We start from the raw sequence: 15,775 nt of genomic DNA, 5'->3' as shown, positions 1-15,775 counted from the left end.
TCCTAGCAAGATGCAACAATTCTTATGCAACACCCTGAAATATAAAATATCCTCAGAAATACAAGAATTTTAGAATTGTGGTCCACAGACTAAAAATACTGGTTAACTGTATACACAGGTGACACCTGGAGCATAAAATGTGAAGACCTTCCTGGCAATGGTGATGGCGGGAGGAGGATCTTACCCAGCACATACAGTAATAAGGAACAAAGTTATGGCTCTTTCAACATATTTCCTTTTCTCCTCCCACACCTGCTCCTGCCCTACTCAACACAGAACTCTAGATCTCAAAAAAAGAAAACCAAAAAACCACAAATAATAAAGTGCATGTTACTATCCTTCACCCCAAGAGTTTTTACTTTTCAAGAGAAGACCATTTAGACCCTAGATGGTAGTAATGAAAGTTGGTTAACTTTAAGTTGATCATCGGTTTGAATGAATACAGTTGCTTTCATCGCAATGTTATCAACATTTTCTTAATTTTCATGTGCCCTTACCTCTCTCAAAAAAATGTGAAACAAAAGTCAACAAAAGAAGGTTAAAAACTTTTCATCTCTGCTGTCATATTATTAAGATGGCTAAGCTGGGGAGATGAAATAAACACTGTATTCCTGACTTCCTAGCCCAGATTCACTTCAAAAAGAAAGGAGACTTTTTCATGGTCCAGGGTTGTTTTGTTTTGTTTTGTTTTGGCCATGGGGATCCTAGTTCCCTGACCAGGGATCAAACCCATACTCCCTGCAATGGAAGCACAGTCTTAACCACTGGACCACCAAGCAAGTCCCTCATGGTCTAGTCCTTTGATAAGCTATTGATGAGGATCACTGCAGAGCCCAACTGCTTAGAAAAAAATGTATGCTTTCTGTGGCAAAAACAAAAAGGCATAAGCGGTAGCCGGAGCTGAGGTGGTGAGCAACATTGAATCAGGAAGGGAAGGAATTATACTTATGTAAACTCTGATTAGGTGTGCTAAAAGAGAGACCAGGAGGTAGGAGCAAAGAATAAAGGAAACTTACTGATGCTTAGTTTAAGAATGAATTTAGAAAGACACATACATCAACATTTAATATTCCTGCTGTTCTCTGGTCTTGAACTCCCACCAGAATGACCTGAATCACGATCAAAAGACAACCCTAGGTGAGCACCTACAAAGAACACATCTAAGCTGGCCAATTAAAAATGAAACTGATGGAGAAGGAAATAGCAAACCACTCCAGTACTCCTGCCTGGAAAAGTCCATGGACAGAGGAGCCTGACAGGCTGCAGTCCATGGGGTTACATGACTGAGCATGTGTGCACGAGGGTGGAGGGAGATGGGCTGGTAGCAATAAAGTGGTAGAACTTTAAAAAAAAAAAACTGAAAAAATAACCAGGAAAATATGTTCAAAGGTAAAATGCAAAGAAGAGGAAACTAACGTACAACTTATTTAAAGCTATATCAATGATGTGTAAAGAAAAATTATTTTAGTGTCTATCTTGTGCTAGGCATAATGGAAGACCTTTATATGAGTTTCCTCACACAATACTGATGACTCTAGGACAAAAGCTGTATTATCCCACTTATCAAGCTGTGGAAATTAAGAAAAGACAGAAAAGTTTAAGTGACTTGCCCAAGGTCACATGGCTAATAAATCTTAGTACAGTATTTAAACCCAGACCTATCAGGTTCTAAAGACTGTATTTTTCTTTTATCTTATTGATACACACACATACTGCCAATGACCTTATTTCAGTTCCTAATAAGCAATTTCTACACAGAATACCATGTGGAATAAAACTCACCAGTGTGACACTCAAACTCTTCCTACTACAAATCATAAACATATTAAGAATCAGCCAGGTTCTACCTTCCAGAGCCACTCAGCTCTTCCATCACATCCCATGAAACTCAACCATAGTACTATTCTCTGCTACCAGGAATCCAAAATCTTTACAAAAATTACAGTTACCAGCAGTATGTCCTAACTCCCTCTGTGGCACTGGCCCATGCTGCTGAATGCACAGGATGATTCCTCTGCTAAATACGAATTCTTCAGACTAGATATAAAAGAGCACCACTGTTTTGTGGGGTCTTTTTTCCACTCAAAATTTATCACTAAGTCCTGAAAAATCAGAATTCTGAGATGGATGAACTTAGACACCAACTAAAGGCAGTATCACTCAGGATTCACTAGCTTTTAGTTAAAAGCAGCTAACTGTTCCCTTCTAAATATTAAGAAATGACAATCCAAAGCCCTGAGAGGCAAAGAGAATTGATTTGACAAAGGGCTAAAGAGAACTCTGGCAAGCTAATTCCCAGCTTTTAACAGTGTAAGAAACACGATCTGCACAAAGGCAAAACACAAGGCAACTGAATAGAGGAAGATACATTCACTTCTAGGCTTAACTGGAGTCATGTGAAGATATGCAGCAACCATTTAGGACAGAAAGTCAAGAAGCCCAGGGTCAATTAAACTTGCAAAAGTAATTTAACCAGAAGTGGAACAAAGCCAAGAACAATACCCCAACTCTTTGGAAACAGTGGCAGGAATTTTATGACTTTAGGTCAGCACTTGAGCACCAGGGTAGGGTATGTCTTGAACTCAGGAATTTAAATGCCTTCAACTCCTACTCACCTTTCCTCCTTTATCACTGAAGTAGGGTCAGGTTGAGCTCCTGAGAAAACAGGTCTGCAGATTCACCGAAGGACTGAGAAAAGTTAAAGTTTAAATGGCAAACGTGTCTCTTCTACTAAACATAATAAAAAATTGCAATAAAAAATTATTAATACATGCTAGTATTTTTCAGACCTCCTCGAACTATTTAGAACCACAGAAAGTTATCTGACTACTAAACAAGTAACTTTCAAACATTGTTACAGAAATGAAATGAACCAGGCAAGTAATCTCCCAGTTCTGCTAAAATGTAAAACTCACTGGAAAGTAAAACCTGAATCTTTTCAAAGCTAACCCATAACCAAACCTCTCAACAAGAAGCCACAGAGCAGGGGGGAAATCCCGGAGAGAACGTGATAGCGCTGGTGCCGGTTTGTTTACAGACTCCAGCAACAATCGTATGAGTCAGAAATTCAAACCACCAGATGCTTTCCAACTAACAGGGACCAAATGGGACCGTTCGAGGGTGTCCTGAAAGGTTTAGGGGTGAAGGGAGGCAGACTACGAGAATTACATTACAAAGCGGACAGGAAAAGACGGCAACAACTGACTCCCGGGTTCTTGAACCTCGGCCTTCCGTACAAGGTGCTGGGCCCGAGAACTCGAGATGGGGGAGGGGGGCACACTGCGCGGTGGCCCCGAGGTTACGGGGAAACTCGAGGGGAGCCGCGTTCCTCAATCTAAAGGCGGGGGGGGGGGGGGAAGCGCACACAAATGGGTCACCCGACGAAGCAAGAGGTCTTGCAGATTGTGGGGCAGGCTCCTAGGGGCAGCCCTGGGGCTGACCTGAGGGAAGGGCGGCCAGTCCTCCCAGCGGCGACTCGGGTCATGCGAAAAAGACCTGAGCCCTGGGAGCTTGGGAAAGGAGTCAAACCCATCCTGAAGGGGTTTGGGCCAGGGGAGAAAGGGTCAGGCCAAGCCGGAACGAGACACGGACCGGGTAGGTCAAGGGGGGGGGAATGTCCGGCTGGGGCAGTTACAAGCACGGGAGTCGGCGAGGCTCAGCAGCCCGCTTCCCGTCTTGGGTCATCCTTCTGCCAGCGGCTGCTCCAACTGTTCCGGGCCCAGCCGCCCCGTCCACTGCCGCCACCAACGCCGCCGCCATCTTACACTGGCCAGCGGCCGCCACCACCACCGCCTCCGCTCTCTGCGCTTGCGCCTGCGCCGCCACGCTTTCCGGCCCCTTTGCGACGCTGTGCTGGAGAAGATTGAGGGAAGAGTGGTCGCGCGAGCTCTCGGCTCCCAACCCTTCTCGAAGGACGCATAGGGGGCGGGGCTTAAAGTCAACGGAAAACGGAGCGAGGGGCGCGTGCGCATGACTGAGGAGGGAAAGTTGCTTTCATAGTTTTGCTGGGGGTTCACTTTCCTCGTGATACTCAAAAGATAGAAGGCGTTCCAGAATTGTGGTGGAAATCAACTTCATTTCTAACAGGCTGGCAGGCAACCTTCTGAACGACCTCCATTTCCCCCCGTTTTTGAATAGTGGGAACAAGCAGCTGTCTCTAGATTCCTTCTGAAACCCCTTTTTGGAGCACCTTGTTAAGTGCTTTCTATACCCCTGAGAGTTATTTACCCCTGGGAGCCTCCATTTTTGAAGAAGCCTGAGGTGCGGCTAAGCTATTCAAGAGGCTCTTTCTCTGAAGCAGGGTAGTGCGTTGAAGACTCCCAAGAATGGGACTGGAGGTATTCACTCTGCCTACTTCTGACACCTGAAGGAAGCGTGCAGAAGACCCGTGAAAAGGTTACACCCAGCTGCCAGGCCGGGGGGGGGGGGGGGGTGGTGGTGGTGACGAGGAGGCCGGGGGTGCAAGGCTCCTTGTCATCTCTTCTACCGCTACATTCGTATTATGTATCATTATTATAATACGTGGACTATTGCAATAGATGCCAAGCTGGTTTGTCTACTTCCATTATTGCCCTACTAGTTAAATAAAGGCATTCAGGGTGAACTTTTAAAATGTAAGCCAGATCAGTCGCTCAAAAGCTTCCATCACACAATAAAAATCAAAACGCTCAAAAGGGCCTCCAAGGAAAGCCCTACACGATACTGCACCTATTTCTCTTCTCCCGTACTACTTAGCTTTAACCCTGCTCTAGCCCTTTGGCCTTCTTGTTGTCACTCGACCAAAATATTGAAGAGCTCCAGGGCTTTTGCACTTGTTCCTTCTTCTTGGAACGTTCATCTACCAGATCTTTACTAGACTTGTTCTGTCCATTTAATCAGATCTGTACCCAAATACTCCTTCCTCAGAGAGACAGCTCTTAATCATTCCAGTTAAAATAGTATCCTACACTGTCATTCTTTCACTCTGCATTTTATGCCATTTTTTACATATAATATTTAACCTCTAATTACATATTTGTAATCTATACTACTAGAATATAAGTTCTATAAGGGCAATGGCTATGTCTTTTTCATCTTTATAATCCCATCACCTAAGAGGACTTAGAACACAAAGTTAACCATCTAATGCCTTAACATTCTATTCATTCTTTCATTCACTCCATCAACAACTGTTGAATTCCTGCTACATGTAAGGCCTCTTCTAGGTACTGGGGCTGCAGTAGTGAATACAACCAACCAAGATTCCAACATTCATGGAACTTATTATTGCAGGGGTTGGGAGTGCAGGGGGAGAAGAGGGCCATGTAGATAATATTAAATATTAAATGTAAAGAAAAATAAAGCAGGGTAAAAGTGGGTTACCTTTTTACCCACCTTAAGTAGGTGTGCTCTTTTACATATGTGGTTAGGGAAGGCACCTCTGCTGAGGTGACATTTAATAGAGATTAGGGCTTCCCTTATAGCTCAGTTGGTATAGAATCCACCTGCAATGCAGGAGACCACAGATCGATTCCTGAGTCAGGAAGATTCGCTGGAGAATGGATAGGCTACCCACTGCAGTATTCTTGGGCTTCCCTTGTGGCTCAGCTGGTAAAGAATCTGCCTGCAATGCAGGAGACCTGGTTTCAATCTCTGGGTTGGGAAGATCCCCTGGAGAAGGGAAAGGCTATCCACTCCAGGATTCTGGCCTGGAGAATTCCACGGACTGTATAGTCCATGAGGTTGCAAGCAATCGGACACGACTGAGCAACTTTTATTTCACTTCAAACTACTATCCACATAATAATGACTCCCACGTATTTATTTCCAAACCAGGCTTCTCCTTCAAGCTTTAGACTGACACACCTGAGAGCCAATGGCACTTTTTAAAAAACAGCTTTATTGAGATGAAATTCACATACCATACAATTCACTCATTTAAAGTGTTCAATTGAATGGCTTTGGGTACATTCACAGATATGTGCAACCATAACCACAGTCAATTTTCAATAATTTTCATCCCCTAAAAAAACCCACAAAAACCCAGTTTCCTTTAGGTATCAACCTCCCACCCCCATCTCCCATCCCCTTCCAACTCTAAGAAACCACTAATCTATTTTATCCCTATAGATTTCTCTATTCGGGACTTTCATATGAATGGAATCATATAGTATGTGGCCTTTTGTGACTGGCTTATTTCACTTTGCATGCTTCCAAAGTTCAATCATTGTATAAAATGTAACAGTACTTCTTTTAAAACAAATATTCCATTGTATACATTAAACCATTCATCCTTTGGTGGAGGTTATTGTTGTTTCTACCTTTCAGCAAAAATGCTGTTATAAAAATGTATATGCCAGTTTTTGTTTGGACATATGTTTCATTTCTTTGGGGCATATACTTAGGAATTAAATTGCTGGGTCATATGGTTAACTATGTTTAATCCAGTTGAGGAACTGACAGAGTGCTTTTTGAAGCTGTTGTACCATTTTACTTTCACACCAGCAATGTATAAAGGTTCCAGTCCAGTTTTCCCCATCTTTACCAATGTTTAATAACTTTTTGATTCTAAACATGCTAATGGGTTTGAAGTGATTTTTGATTTGCACTTCCCTCATGACTAACAATGTCAAGCATCTTTTCATGTGTTTACTGATCATTTTTGTTTCTTTTGGAGAAATGTCTATTCAAGTTCTCTGCTCACTTTTTCTTTTTTTAAATAGCTTTTGTTTTTTTTCTTTTTTTTTAAATTTTATTTTATTAGTTGGATCTGCTCACTTTTTAAATAGGTTGTTTTTCTTTTAAAAACCCACTCCAGTATTCTTGGGCTTCCCTGGTGGCTCAGCTGGTAAAGAATCCGCCTGCAATGTTGGAGACCTAGGTTCAATCTCTGGGTTGGGAAGATCCCTTGGAGAAGGGAAAGGCTACCCACTCCAGTATTCTAGGAGAATTCCAAGGGGTCACAAAGAGTCAGACACAACTGAGGCACTTTTCACTTTTCTTTTAAAAAATTTTATTTATGACTGTGCTGAATCTTTGTTGCTGTGCGGGCTTTTCTCTGGTTGTGGCAAGTAGGGGTTAATCACTAGTTGTGATGTGCAGGCTTCTCATTGCAGTGATGGCTTCTCTTGTTGCATTGCACAGGCTCTAGGGCTCTTGGGATTCAGCAGTTGCGGCACATGGGCTCAGTACTTGCAGCTCCCAGGCTCCGGAGCACAGGCTCAATAGTTGTGGTACACAGACTTAGTTGCTCTGCAGCATGTGGGATCTTCCTGGATCAGGAATTGAACCCATGTCTCCAGCACTGGCAAGTGGATTCTTAACCACTGAGCCACCAGGGAAGCCCTCCTTTGCTCATTTTTAAACTGGGTTACTTGTCTTTTTATTATGGAGTTATAAGAGTACATAGTTTTTCTAGATACAAATCCTTCATCAGTTACATGATTTAAATATTTTCTCCCATTCTGTGAGCTGTCTTTGTACTTTTTTGATGGTGTCCTTTGAAGCACAAACTTTTCAATTTTGATGAGGTTCAATTTATCTTTTTCTTTTATTGTTCATGCTTTTGGGGTCCTATATAGTAATTCTTGGGTTTCCCTGGTAGCTCAGACAGTAAAGAATCTGCCTGCTATGCATGAGACCTGGGTTGCATCCCTGGGTTGGGAAGATCCCCTGGAGAAGGGAATGGCCACCACTCCAATTCTTTTGCCTGGAGAATTCCATGAACACAGTTATTACTTTTAGTGGTTTGAGTTAATTTTTTAATATGGTGTGAGGTAAGGATTGAACTTATTATTTTGCAGGTGGCTATCTAGTCGTCCCAGGGCAATTTTCAAAAAGACTGTTTTTTCCCATTGGATGGTTTTGGCCCCTTTGTAAAACAAATCAGCTAACCAAAGATATATAGATTTACTTCTGGAGTCTTAATTCTACTCCACTGGTATCTATGTCTTTTCTATGTGCCATCACCCCCTTTTTTTTAAAGATTTTTTTGTTGTTGTTGCACTGGTGGTTTTTGTTGCTGCCTGCAGGCTTTCTGTCATTGCAGAGAGCACAGGTTCTAGGTGCCCAGGCTCAGTAGTTGTGGCACACAGGCCTAGTTGCCCCATGGCACGTAGGATCTTCCTGGACCAGGGATCGAACCTGTGTCCCCTGCCCTGGCAGGTGGATTCTTAACCACTGGAACACCATGGAAGCCCTCATCACACTGTTTTGATTATCATTGTTTTGTAGTGAGTTTTTCAAGATTATTTTCTTCTTTTGAGTCCACTGTGATTCCATATGACTTTTAGGATTACTTCGTCAATTTCCACAAAGTAGGCTGGGATTAGGCTGGGATTCTGATAGAGATTGCATTGAATATGGAGATTAGGGAGTAGAACAGTTCCCAACTGACAATGGTTCGACTTATGATTTTTTTACTTTATGGTAGTGTCTAAGAGATAAACATTCTGTAAAAACTGTACTTTGACTTTTGATCTTTTCCTGGGCTAGTGATATGTGGTAGGATATTCTCTCAGGACGTTGGGCAGCAACAGTGAGCCAAGCTCCCAGTCAGCCACACAATCATGAGGGTAAACAATCAATATACTTACAATCATTCTTTCTCACTTTCAGTACAGTATCAATAAATTAAATGAGATATTCAATACTTTATTATAAAACAGGCTTTGTATTAGATGGTTTTGCCCAACTGCAGGCTAATGTAAGTGTTCTGAGCATGTTTAAAGTAGACTAGGCTAACCCATGAGTTTGGTAGGTTAGTGTATTAAATGTATTGGCTTAAGATATTTTCAACTTACAATGGGTTTATCAGGACATAACTCCATGGTAAATCAAGGAAGATCTGTAGTGACATTTTAACAATGTGCTCCGTGAACATTATTTAGATCTTTCTTAACAATATTTTGTAGTTTTAATGTACTTCTTTTGTTAAATTTATTCTTAAGTATTCTTCTCCCTTAATCCCAAGTATTCTTTTTGATGCTTTTGTGAGTGGAATTGTTTTCTTAGTCTCACTTTTCTGTAATGTTCACTGCAAATCATAGGAATATAATTGATTTCTATATATTGAACTTAAGTCCTGCAACCTTGTTGAACTCATTAGTTCTAATAGTTTTTTAGTGGATTCCTTAAGATGTCCTGTATCATGCATCTGCAAATACAGTTTTATTTTTCCTTTCCAATCTCAATGTCTTTTCTTTTTCTTGCTTAATTGCCCTGACTAAAACCTCTGGCAAAATATTGACAAGAAGTGGTTACAGCTGATATCCTTGTATTGTTCGTGATCCTTAAGTATGATGTTAGCTGTAGATTTTTTGTGCAGTTGTACTTTACCAGATTGAAGATGTTCTCTTCTATTCCAGTCAATGGCACCTTAACATTCCCAAACTGAACTCAATATTTGCTCTTTGCTCTACTTCTGTTACACTCAAATCTCTCAGTTGACACCATTATTCTCCTGTCTTAGGTTGGAGTCCCTAGAAGCAGAGTCCAAGAAAGGGATTCTGTGCACGTGGTTTATTGGGGGAGTGCTCTCAAGTAAAACCTGTAATGGAGTGAGTGAAGCAAGACAGGACAAGAGGAAAAGTTAGGCAGGTTCAGCTGATGAGTTTAGCCTCCACTGGGAACTCTTGGCACATAAATGGCTCATCTGTTCCACCTTGAGGAAAGCAACAAGGAATTTTGTACCCTAGTATTATTTGCTGACAACACAATTACTAATTACATATCATCACTGATAATGCAATCCCTATCAGAATCCTGACTGACTTCTGAACAGGAACTAATATCATACCATTGACTGTGGTGTTATCCCTGGGAAGGAACAACCTTCCAGGAATTCCCAGAAGTGGCTTTTGTTGGCAGAGAGTGATTCTCAAGAAGATGCAGCAGTGAGCTATTAGCAGCCAACACTCACTTCCAGGTAAAGAGGCTCTGGACAGAGTACCAACAATGTCTACTATATTGGGGTCATTTGTGTTGTACATTAAGTTCTCTACATCTAAGCCGTTTCTCCATAAGTCAAGTTAGTCACAATTTCTGGAAACACAAAAGGGGTTGCAGTTGGTGCAGAAATTGCAGATGACATTCATCATCTTCCTTCAATGACACCTATTTCAGATTCATCTCCCTCTTGACTACAATTTTTGTTAGTCTAGATGGCTTACCTCTGGGGTGATCCAGATCTTCATCCCTGAGGGTTCTGGGACCCCAGAGATCAAGCCCTACCAGGCCATAAGTGTTTAGTTATTTACAGTTAAAACTGAGTATAGGAGAACTAAAAAGTTAACCCAGGGATCACATGTGCATCAAACACTTTTCTCTTTGTATTCATAATGTAAAAGTGAGCCTAACTCCTCATAACAGAGCTAATTATCCCAGACAGTATGGCAACTTCTTCTTCTGCCTGATATTTTGCTGGCATTAGGAGCCCAAAGTGACCAGATGACACTGTGCCTGGTAGAAGCATCTCCACTCTAGGAAACAGGATCTCCAGACCCACAGAATTTAAAGTTGCAAGGACAGGAAGTACAAATGTGTCAAGTGGCTCACCAAAGTGATACTGAATAGGGTCACGTCTGTCTCCATCCCTTGGTTCCAGAACCCATGAATTCTACCTTTTGTGGTAGGTTTATACTGCATATACTGCACTGTGAAGTACAGCACTCCATCCTTGCTGGCACCACAAATGCACCTTCAAAAGGCCACCCCACTACTCTACCAGGTCAGAGGCTTCTGGGTAAAAAGGCATCGATAGGAACACTGGGCCCCACTGTCATGTGCCCGTGACTGTAGCTGCTTTGCCACTGAGTACCCTGTTCCAAGGCATTCTTACGTAGGACCCAGTGCCAGCAAACGGCTCAGGCACTTACAGGCAAAGCAAAATAGGTATCAGTCCTGATCAGAATGTTAAACTATTGTTTTTCCAGAATGGAAAAGGTTTGATGTAATCAACTTGCCACCAAATGGTGAGCTGTTCTCATTGAACAGTGGTACTCAACAAGGGGATCATCACTGCTCTTTGATGCTGACAAGATAGACATTTGGAAACAGCAGAGCTCAGTCAGCTTGGGTAAGAAAGGAATTCATGTTAACAGGCTGAAAAACAGCCTCCATCTCTGCCACCACAGAGATTCTATTTATAAACATACTATGCACGAACCAGGATAGCTGAAATTGTCCCAACTAAATTATCATACCCATACAGTTTATTTATTTAGTGCCCTTCTGGTGAATACAAGTCCCACTCTCACAGAAGTGAGAGTCCCAAACACTCTTTACCAGACCCCATTTTCCGATCTTGCTCCTTCTGGGACCTTGACCAACCAGCCCACTGACTCTGAGTTCATGTACATCCTTGCCTCCAGTCACTTCTTTCTCCAAAGTGGATGGTCAAGTCAACTGCCTAAAGTCCTACTTATTGAGAGAATTTCCCCTCATCACTGTCTCTCAGGATTCAGGACCACTCAGGAAAAGGCCGTTGAGAAACAGCATTCCTTACTTGGCTTCGTTTGCCCTAACATGATCAAGCCAAGCCATCCACAAACCAGACTTGGACTTTTTCCTCCTCTGTGAAATGGCTGAAGGAATTCTTATGTTGCCATAGGTATGAGCTACAGGAAAGGTTTTAATGCCACATCCAGGGAATATGAAGGCCTGGGGTCCTTTGTTTAATTTACTTGTGCCAAGTTTGCTTGGGCTTCTTCCGAAGTGAAGAGCTTCCGCTGTAAAATACATTGTTATTGTATCTGTCCAGTCTCATGACTTGGCACGTCTGACAGTAACATGCTGTTTACATGGGCAGCTGGTCACACAGTCACTTGATATTCTGTGGTCAGGCACTGAATTAATTTCAGGATCTAACAGTGTGCCAGGAGAGGCCCTGCAATGGTGACACTTTCTCTACTGCAGAACCACCACCTCACTCCAGAGCCTCAGAGATCTGTGCTGGAATTTTCCTACTGTGAACTGCCAGACAATCCACACATCTTTTCTTACCACAGGTACCTCTAGTACCATGGAACTTTCCAGGTGCTATGACCCAAGCAGCACGACTGCTTGAATGGTAGCCTGGACCTGCTGTGAAGGCCATTATTGTATTCCCAAGCTCAGACTATGGTGCCTCCAAAACTGTAATATGCCTACTAAGGTATTGTGCTTCTTAGGGTGAAAGGCACAAGATACAATAATTTATATTTACCTTAGAAAGGATCATTGGACACACAGAAACTTAACCAGCATGACAGGACCCTGCATCTTTTGAAGAATTTATCTTCTACCCTCTGGAGTGTATGTGTCTCAAAGAATCCAGAATAATTGATACTGTTTGTTCATCAGATCTGATTAGCACATCCTCAATACCTGAGTAGCATAAGCTTAATAAAGCAAACAAATGGGATATATATTACAGAATATCCAGATTCTTTTGAACTGTACTGTGACAGAGAGAGGGAGAACTAACATAACTCTGTATTAAAACCAAAACATATATTGTTGACCATCAACTGCAACTCCAACTACTTCTGATACTTTCTTCCTGATTAATACTGAAAGAACATACTCACTAGATTGGGAAACTTGATGTTAAAAAAAGGCTAAATAGTACAAATTAAGAGCCACATACCTACGTCAGTGGAGAAGGCAATGGCACCCCACTCCAGTACTCTTGCCTGGAGCATCCCAGGGACGTAGGAGCCTGGTGGGCTGCAGTCCGTGGGATCGCTAAGTCAAACACGGCTGAGCGACTTCATTCTCACTTTACCTTATCAGCGGCTGTGCCACTCTCCAGCAAACATGCCCAGCCTCTTAGAAGACAGCCCACAAGGGGGTGTGTTCCTCTCGTGTGGACTCAGCGTGTATGTGCAGGTGAAGAGTCTTGTTATCTCTACAAGCCAGAGATGAAGCTCATCCAATGTAAGATTCATTGTGTTCAACCAGAATATCAAGTCCTAGTTGTAAGGGTCAGGACTGCTAACTGCGCAAGGTTACAGCAGTCCATTTTAGTCCAGCACATCTCACTCGGTGTTTGCAAGGGTCAGATGGGGAGACTAAACAAGGGCATGATGGGGACCGACGCCCTGTGCCATTTAACTCTGAGTGTAACTGACTGCTGCCATTTTCCCCAGAATGCACTATTACCTATTTACTATTCTTGGCAGAGGTGGGGTGTAGTTTTAGGGGGTTCTACTTGGGCTTTCTGACAACTGCCAAATATGTCCATTCTGATTATCTATGGTAACTGGAAAAATGACTATAGGTTTTTGGACCCACTGTGAGACAGACTTGTCTCCATTTATTATCTGATCCCATATTTTCCTACTGTAATTGGGTTGGGGTGGGGGGATGCAGGGATAGGAGGTGTGTGGCAGTGTTCTAAGTCCCTGGGTTTCTGTATCAACTCAGACCCTGTATCCTTTTTTTCCAACTAAAAAAATATGGATAGTCTTCTTCCCTGAGTGTGTGGTTAACTAAGTAAATGATGTAGTCAACTGAGGAGGTTTAGCCTGAAAACTGTCTCAAACCTAGAAACTGGGCAAGGAATTGTGACCTTTCATTGAAGTTACTGACCTGAGTCTTCTGTTCAACCATTCTTGGTTACTCTTAATTATATGTAAATTGATTTATTCTCCCTGACTGTCTACCTATGGCCTCAAGGACTCACTTTCCATTAGTCTCTTCCTCTTTGACCATGCTGCCCTTATGGAAATTCATTCACTCTGCCTCTGAGAATGAAGTGTTGCCATCTGGTCTCTGCTTTCAGAGGCAAATGCTAGGATCCTATCATCCCCACCACTACCAGGGAAACCAGTTGTTAAACAACATCCTCTTCCATCAGCCGCCACCCAGAGACAACCCTTCTTAACTTCTCAAACATGCTGGTGACCCCTTCATCAGGGCCTTTCCTTAATAAAAAATTTTCCCAAGGCCTTCCTGAAAAACAGTCAGCAGGTGGATTTTCCAGTGAAATATACATTCATTCTTGCATGCATACTTCTGCTAAGGCTTTTGATCACTTCTCATATGGTCTATCATCTCTACCTGATTTACTGTGGGCCATCATTTCTCCTAAGCTCCCAAAAAGCCATCTCAATAGCATATTAAAAGTGCCTCATGGGATCCTTGGGCTGCGGGTTCAATCCCTGGGTCAGGAAGATCCCCTGGAAGAGTGCATGGCAAACCACTCCAACATTCTTGTGCCTGGTGAATCCTATGGACAGAGGAGCCTGGCAGGCAACAATCCACGGGGTCGCAAAGAGTTAGACACGACTGAGCTGACTTAGTACACACACATGGGGCCCTTACCAGGATGTTCCAAAAATCATAGGAAATTTACCCCATTATCACAGTATTAACTTGATTCTTAATTCATTAAACCATCTAAACAACCACGAATTTGTTTTCTAATGTACAGAATTTTGGAACAAGGGGGCATTTCCTTTAAAGTCTGACAGTAGCATAAACACTTCATGCACAACGGAGAGCTAACCTTTGTAATGGTTATTTTAAGTAGCAAAAGGAAGGCTAGAAAAATACTAGAAACTTCCTTACAGTTACACATTCTAGCTAAAGAAAAAGTTCATTAAAAGCAACACTCACATGGAACAAGTACAAAAATGTATCTATTTGGCTGATGCAGCTGTGGAGAAACAGAGGGCCCCAGAGCAGAGCTACTCAGGTGGTTGGAAATTTGTACTGATCCGTGAGTTTACCAGTCTGTGACAAGAGGAGTTAGAAATTCAGTTTTTAGAAACTTTTCAGCATTTTTTTTCATATTTATTTATTTACGCTGTGGCATGTGGGATCTTAAATCCTTGACCAGGGATCAAACTGGTGCCCTATGCATTGGGAGCGTCGGGCCTTAACCACTGGACTGTCAGGGAAGTCCCTGGCATTCTGACATTGCTGTAATATCTGAATGCACGAGGAGTGGCTTTATCAGGCAGGAGGGATTTGGTTAATTTGGTGTTATCAAACTTATATGGTGGGTAGCCAACAATGTGGACTGTGCATATGGAAAACATACTGCTGGACAAAGGACAGTATACTTATAAAACAAAACACCTGGTCCTTTACCAAAGGACTTTCACCAGTTTGAGAAAGACTGCTCTATCTTTCCATGAGTCCTAGAATAGTTCAAATAGTGTTTCTGGAACAGACAGTAACCTGAGGCCAATCTATTCATGTTCAATCAAAATGAAAATGAATGTCTCAGGAACAAAACTAAGGTGGTATCTGTTTAGGTTCCTGGAGTAAGTCCTGGCCAGGCCGGCAGAAGTGAGAATGTGTACAAGAACACTGGCACACAGGTCAAGGGGGTAGGCCCTTTTGTCCTTCCCACCTCCCTGCCCAGTCGTGTTCAGTTTTTGGCTAGAGCAAAAGGAGAGCACTTTGGCCATTCATGTCCTGTGACCATCATCACAAGTCTGCTTGTACTTTCCCATCTCTTGCAGAGGCGAGCAGTCTCAGACTCAAACCTGGGCTCTTCCCTACTCTAAGGTACAATAGCTGGACCTTCCTAAACAGCCTGAGGTCTTAAAAATATTTCCTTCCTCACTGATACCACAGAATGTGTCGGGGACCTTAAGGGGAGAAAAGTCTTAACCCAAGGGAAAGTGTCATGTCAGGTGATCAGAGTGCCACAAATGGTAAGTACAAATTTGCTCTGGTAGTTATTTTCTGAGTGCTGAACCAGGACAGCCAGCTGGTCTGAACCAGAATATCCACCAACATGTGGCATCCAAGATCTACAGATCCACTGGCTCCCACAGTGAAAGGCAAGGTCAGCTCCAACAAA

The 15,775-nt window shown here is 42.6% G+C and overlaps 1 protein-coding gene across 7 annotated transcripts in view; it reads right to left on the bottom strand.

Moving 5' to 3' along the window:
* The window catches only part of DCAF8 (DDB1 and CUL4 associated factor 8), a 40,904-nt gene extending 37,000 nt beyond the window's left edge, over positions 1-3,904 (bottom strand). Inside the window, exons 1-2 of one of the 7 annotated variants that reach the window (XM_065947525.1) lie at positions 3,765-3,904; positions 2,616-2,688 (exon numbers count right to left, since the gene is read on the bottom strand). The gene's annotated coding sequence lies outside the window, so the exon portion shown is untranslated. The other 6 variants (XM_065947517.1, XM_065947502.1, XM_065947500.1 and 3 more) reach the window with 6 other exon arrangements.
* Between the last annotated feature and the right edge of the window lie 11,871 nt (positions 3,905-15,775).

The sequence above is a fragment of the Muntiacus reevesi genome, chromosome 1, assembly GCF_963930625.1.
Source record: "Muntiacus reevesi chromosome 1, mMunRee1.1, whole genome shotgun sequence".
Taxonomy (NCBI): domain Eukaryota; kingdom Metazoa; phylum Chordata; class Mammalia; order Artiodactyla; family Cervidae; genus Muntiacus; species Muntiacus reevesi.
Note: the sequence above shows the minus strand (reverse complement) of the source record. Positions and strands in the feature narration are given on the sequence as shown.